The following is a 7,193-nucleotide window of genomic DNA, read 5'->3' as shown; positions in this document are numbered from 1 at the left end:
GACAGGTATATACTGTTGCCTTTATTTATTATATACATCAAGATAATCTCTCCATGATATTCCATTGAAAAAAAATTTGTTTATGTATTTATTGTACTTTCTTTTTTTCCTTCTTTTTTCTTAATCTCTTTAATCATCTACAAGTATATATATCTATTTTTTTATAAGTTTTTTTATGTCGTATCTATGTCGTTGCAATGTTGAAGATTAGTTAGACTTATAGAGGAAGGGCGTAAGATACCATGGAACAGTCAAACTCATAGATTGAAAATAAACTGATAACGCCATGGCTTAAAAAGACAAATATAAAAATAATAGTACACAAGACACAACTTAAAAAGCAAAAGACTAGGCAACACGAACCCCACCAAAAACTGGTGTGATCTTATGTTGCTTATTCTTTAGTTTTCTATATTATGCCATGTGTACTATTGATTGTCTGTTTGTCTTTTACATGTTTAGCCATGGCGTTGTCAGTTTGTTTTCGATTTATGAGTTTGACTGTCCCTCTGGTATCTTTCTTCCCTCTTTTATAGGATTTAGGTATGTACGATTATTTGCTATTCTGGTTTTGTAGTACTCGGCTTTTCTTATTTACGTTGTTTAATATAATTTATTATCTTTTGTTGTTTATAACACTTTCAGTATTTTTCTTGTCAAACGTACGTTAAACTTTAAGTGTGATTTTAAGTGATATTCCTTTCTATCATTGACATGAGCACCTACATCTTCTGTCTAATTTAAAGGAGCAATCCTGCATTTTTGGTTATAATTATAAAATGTCAAACTTTATTATATACATCAACATTATCTTTTTCCAGGATATTCCATGAATTACATTTTTAATGTATTTATTGTATTTTCTTTCTTTTCTTCATTTCCCTTCCTTTTTTTGAAAGATTGGTGCCTTTTATAACTGTATCATTTCATCTCTTTTTTCATCTATATATCTTTATCTATATAATTTTTTTCTGTACTTCAACTGTTACAATGTTGAAGATTAGTAAGACTTATAATATTTCCTTTTTAAAATCATATTTTGAATTTAAACTGTGTATGAAAAAAAGACAAACTTTTCGCACCTTTCATTTATCATCTACGATTTATCATTGTGTTGATCATTCAGTATCTTAATCAGTTATTTTTGAGGATTATTTGTACTTTAAACGACAACCTTTATGAACCCTTGAAATATATTTAATTGATTCGCAACATTAAATTATTGATTTGTATTTAAACATATGATATGGACAACAAGGGTCTGTACCAAGAAAAGTGAACAAGTTACAATATAAAACATATATATAAAAGAAGAGATGGTGTGATTGATGTGATTGCCAATGACACAAGTCTTCCTTTAAAAGTGACCAAATGACACAGAAACAAACAACTATAAGTCAATACACGTAAGCAATCATTTTTGATAGAGCCAGGTATTTTGATCATGTAGATTCTGAAGTGAATAGATTGAACATAATTTAACAAGTTGAAGGAAACACGTTCTCATAATATGGAAGACAGTAAACAAAACCATATAAATAACATGTTAGAAAACTTCAAAAGTATCAAAACAATAAGGTATATACCACCAAAAATACTTTGAAAAACTATAGTTTATTTATTCTGGCATTGACTAATGCACTTTCATACTTGACTTATATTTTTAATTATGTCTAAATAAATTATAACACGAAGCTCCATTAAAAACTGTAAGGTTTTGAAAACTGTCAATCCATATATTTATATTTTAGATAACATTTTCTGGATATAAAAAAAGAATTCCATTGATATGAAGTTCTTAGTTATTGACCTTTTTCATTGTTTGTCGTTTTTACTTTGATTATTAAGATACCGTGCTATCTTTTATAATAGTTTTCTGCATCTACGTTTTCATCTCAGTTATTAACATTATTCAGCCTTTACTTTTACGTTTTAACCTTGACAGGTTATTGGGTCATTTAAAAAACATGCTTTTCAAACGTTTTTAATTAACAAGATTATATTTGCTCTATTGGTCCAGTAAATTTAAAAGCCTTGAAGATCTATTAATTGTCATTTTAACTGAGTTAACACAACTTTACATTTTCAGACAGCCGTAATAAAAGTTAAAATAGATTCTCCGTAAATTCGGGCAGATTAAGAACATGATCACATATTATTTAGACTCTTGTTGATAAATGTATGTTGCCTCTCTGTCTGACTTTTATATAAAAAATTCTCCATATTTTATCACAAAACGCCAGGTCACTACATGCATTTTGAAAAATGAATCAGAATGAGTGTGATATGAAAAAAAAACGTTCTATGGCAATTCTATAATTCTGCTATCAACACTTACCATCTCTTTAATAAATTTTTAAATTGATAAAGGGAATTATAACTCATTTTGATTCTTTTGCTAAAATCGAAGTATATATTTTTTTTTATTAAAAAATAGTCTACTACCAGTATATTTTAGTGTTTACTCAAAGTGGCCCAAACGGTGGGTCACAGTGAATAACTGGGGTTCAAATTAAGTGGATGTAAGTAATAACACATAACCGTACGACCACTAAGGACACTTAGAATGAGTATAACCCACACCGTATATTCGGCTATATCCCAACACGAAAAATGTGAAACTTCAAACGAGAAAACTAACGGCCAGGTTTATTACAAAACAATTTACAAAAGCAGACAGTCTAGAACCTTGATTTTATTTCTAAAGTAACACAACATGAATAGCTTTGAAGGTTTTTAACACTTAACGTCCGTCATCTCGTGTATAATAAGACATCTCATAGTATGGGAAAATAATTGATTCGAGAGAAGTATGATCACTTACGAATATCATGTACGGCAATCATGTTCTGTATGTGTCTAGAACAAGGCAATTGCCTGTAGAGTACAGAAGTTGTCAGTGATTGCTGCCTTTCGGAATTGGGTTTCATATTGGTTTTTTTTTAAATTATAAATAAGACCCATGATTATTCTTTTTGAATAACTTCTCATTTGTTCTCTTTTTATTAGCTCGTTTTTTTTGTAGCTTGTATGCACTATACGATTTGGGTTTTGCGGACGGTTACATGTAGATGTCAATAGCCCAGTCCTTTCAACTTTGTTTGTTTATTATCTCATTTCATTGAAAATCATACTACTTTTCCTTTTTTTGTATTTGAAACAACGAACGTTATCATTTTACTACCTGCATCAGATGCAGATGTCAACAAATAGCATCTCTTTAGTGCTGATCCGTGTTAAAAAATTGTGAAACAAATCTTGCACTGCAGTTAGGAGTTATTTCCTCAATTTCAATTATTTCGTACGTCTGATCCATGAAAACTGGTACTACCCTCGGGGATTCATAATCCACCAGCGGAGATATCGACCAAGTGGTCACATAAACATTAAGAGCAATATTATTATTTTACTGCTTCAGATGCAAATTTTGTTTCGTCTACCTATGTTTAGTTAAAATATTAGGCTAACAAAAACATATATTTAATCGATATCAAATTATAATTTTAATAATTTACAGTCGTACAGTCGAAAGAAAGTGGTTTTTATTTGATTTTGTTTGGTATATTGTTACTTAATTAATGCTTAATGAATACAAACATTGTAGGTGGTTACAATGGGATAGCTTAGGCGAGATTCAACACAAGTTATTTTTAATTTTGTCCAATATTATTAATATCATCTTAATTTTTTAAACGACTTTGTTGTGTATTGTCTCATTTCATTGAAAATCATACTACTTTTCCTTTCTTTGTATTTAAAACAATGAACGTTACCACTTTACTACCTGCATCAGTTCAGATGTCAACAAATAACATCTCTTAACTGCTGATCCATGTAAATAAAATGTGAATACAAGATCCTTAAACAAATCATCCACTGCAGTTGGGAGATATTCCTTATTTTCAATTATTTCGTATGTCTGATCCATGAAAACTGGTACTACCCTCGGGGATTCATAATCCACCAGCGGAGATATCGACCAAATGGTCGCCTAAACATTAAGACAAATATTATTATTTTACTGCTTCAGATGCAAATTTTGTTTCATCTACCTATGTTGAGTTGAAATATAAGGCCAACAAAAACATACATTTAAACGATGTCATATTATGAACAAGATTCAGTCGAAAGAAAGTGGTTTTTATTTGATTTTGTTTGTTCTATTGTTACTTTATTTGTGCTTAATGAATACAAACATTGTAGGTGGTTAAAATAGGATAGCTTAGGCGAGAGTCAACACAAGTTATTTTTAATTTTGTCCAATATTATTAATATCATCTTAATTATCGCTATTCCATAAAAGTTTTTTTCTTGTTTGATTGTATACTATTCTGGATTTGTTGTTCACCACTTTTCCTTTTTCAAATTGTTTATTGTAATTTCCTACTATTTTGTTATTGATAACATATTTGGTATTGATATAACTTTTTCTGCACCAGTTGCGCAATTTGACAATACTTGTCGCCGCAGTGATGCTAGAAGCCACACTATTTATGAATGTATTAAAGAAATTAGGCTATTAACCAAATAGAACAAAACATAGCCAAAGAATGGACAAGGGATAAAACATAAACACGAGGGAGATAATTGACTGTTTCTCTCGTATTGATTCGAGGCTTGCTTTTTTGAGTCTCGCTGCAAAAGAGACCATCGAAGTTTAAATGCTGTTTACAAGGAAGTTAAAATCATCCCTTCGTAAGTTTTACGGACGCCATCACGAGTTGGGTGACCGTTATGGAATAACCGTTTCACAGATAATATCGGATATGCTCATTATGTCGTAACTACAATACCCGTCCCTTTTCACATATGTATCCTACCGAATTAGACTTTAAACTGGATTTTTAATAACATAAGCAAACGACGGGTGACACACATGTGGATCAGGATTTGCTTACCCATCTGGAGCACCTGAGATCACCCCCAATTTTAGGTGGATTCGTGTTGCTTAGTCTTAGTTTTTCTATGTTGTGTCTACTGTACTTTTATTTGTCTGTTTGTCTTTTTATTATTAACCATGGCCTTGTCAGTTTATTTTCAACCTATGAGTTTGACCGTCCCTCTTGTATCTTTCGTCTCTCTTTTAAACAAAAGACAATACAGGAAGAACTAGTGCATAACATCTTTACCAAATGTTTCTTTATTTTTCAGATAAATTAAATAACTTATTGTTATGCAGGCATCAAAAAAAAAAAAGAATAAAGAAAGGCACAATACAATTTTATCTAAAAGATGGGGCATAGTTCGACACTTGCGATTAAAGCCCCAGTCCCACTAGACAACGATCGCACCACGCTCACCGCTATCTAAAATAAATTCAGATCGTGATGAGGTCGCGGTATGAGCGGCATGAAAATGTTAATTTTCGTTGCTTTCACGATGCTACTACGTCCTCATTACGCTTCTACAACGATCCTGCTACGATTATACCACGTTCTCACCGCGCTTAGTCTGCGACCTCACTACGCTCAGCACGTTCTCACAACGAGCATACCACGAGTTATCCGATTGCAACACGATCTTACAACGCTTCTACTGCGATTATAGCACGTTCTTACTACGGCTATACTACGTTCATACTGATCTTACTACGTTCTCAGTAATAACGTCAGCATCGTGTTTCATATCAATACAGATCCATTCCTTCTATTTCTTATTAGTATGTTTAGTATGTAGACTTCTCGGAAACAATACAGTCATGCCACCAAAATCTACTAGAACACGTGGGCACGGTGGTAGGGATTGATGTAGAGACAGAGGGCGCTCTGATAGTCACGAATCCAGATCCAGCAGAGATTGACCGACCAATCCAACCTAAATTACAACCTATTGCTGGTCGGTCAAGCTCAAATGACGATATTTTAGTGAACGATAGCAGAGATGACACATATGTGTGAAGCATGGTTGAGCCGTTAGAGAAAATAGACAAGAAGTCCTAATAGCATACAGACAAACAAAACCTGGACAGATTTATATATTTTATGTGAAAATGACAATGAGAATGATGGTCGTAGTATAAACGTAGTCAGATCGTAAGAAGAACGCGATGAGGGCGACAAGGGCGTGTTAGAATCGTACTATGGTCTTGAGCTGCGTGGTTAAAACGTGATATAGTCGTAGTGGAAGCGTAGTTGGGTGGTCGCGGTGAGAACGTGATGGTCAAAGTGAGGTCGTTATAATGTCGTTGTGAGATCGAAACACAGTCTCTCCGAATAGAATCACGCTTTCGCTACGCTCTCGCTACGATGGTACATCGACCTTTGCGATCTTACCACGACCTTAGTGCGCTCTCACTACGCATGTACTATGACCTGATTTCGCCACGAGCACACCACGATTGTTTTGAACATGTTCAAAGTTGGCCAACATCATCACGATTTTGAAGACCTCACCATGACCGTGATACGACTTTACTGCGATCTACTCGATCGTACTACGATCGTCAAAACTTCATTTTTTTCACAGATCGTAGTGCGATCGTGACCTAGTGGGACTGCGGTATTACCTATCTCGTGCAAAATTACCAACTCTCCTAAGCGTTTTCAACCTTCGTATATGTACAGAGTGTTTTTCTTTTCAGTTTACACAATCGTCCTTGAAGGTACCAGGAGGTAATATTTATTGACCATCTTAAAGAATAAAAATATGTTGATTAATTTATAAATGTTTTGTAATGAATTGGCATTTAAAGTTGCTTTCAAGGTTTAAACACTTGTGGTTAATCAAATCCTCAGTTCATTAATAGGCGTACTGGTCTACAAGTGTATGAAAACATCCGTTCAGGGAGTTGGAAGACCACTTACACATATGCTTTACCCCATCATAGTCTGTATGTGCCAAACCTTAACCAGGTACCTGTGGAGTCTAGGATTTGATTAATCCTGTCTTTCAAAATAGCGTTTCGGTTTTTTGAATAATTATAAGACCGTTGATTATTTAGTTTCAATTATTAATTATTGTGTGGGTTTTGCACTTTTTGTGGGCTGTACGGTAACCTGTAGTTGTTAATAGCGCAGTCCTTTGGTTGATATTTGACTCATTTCAACGGCATTCATACCACATATCCTTTTTCATATTCATAAAATAATGAAATTAAACGGCACAAATATTACTAAATCACATGAACAAAATAAGACTCTTCAGTGTGAATTTACGTTAAACCCATTTATAAATTACCATCCTCAAACACTAGC

The sequence above is a fragment of the Mytilus edulis genome, chromosome 2 (genome assembly GCF_963676685.1).
Source record: "Mytilus edulis chromosome 2, xbMytEdul2.2, whole genome shotgun sequence".
Taxonomy (NCBI): Eukaryota; Metazoa; Mollusca; class Bivalvia; order Mytilida; family Mytilidae; genus Mytilus; species Mytilus edulis.
Note: the sequence above shows the minus strand (reverse complement) of the source record.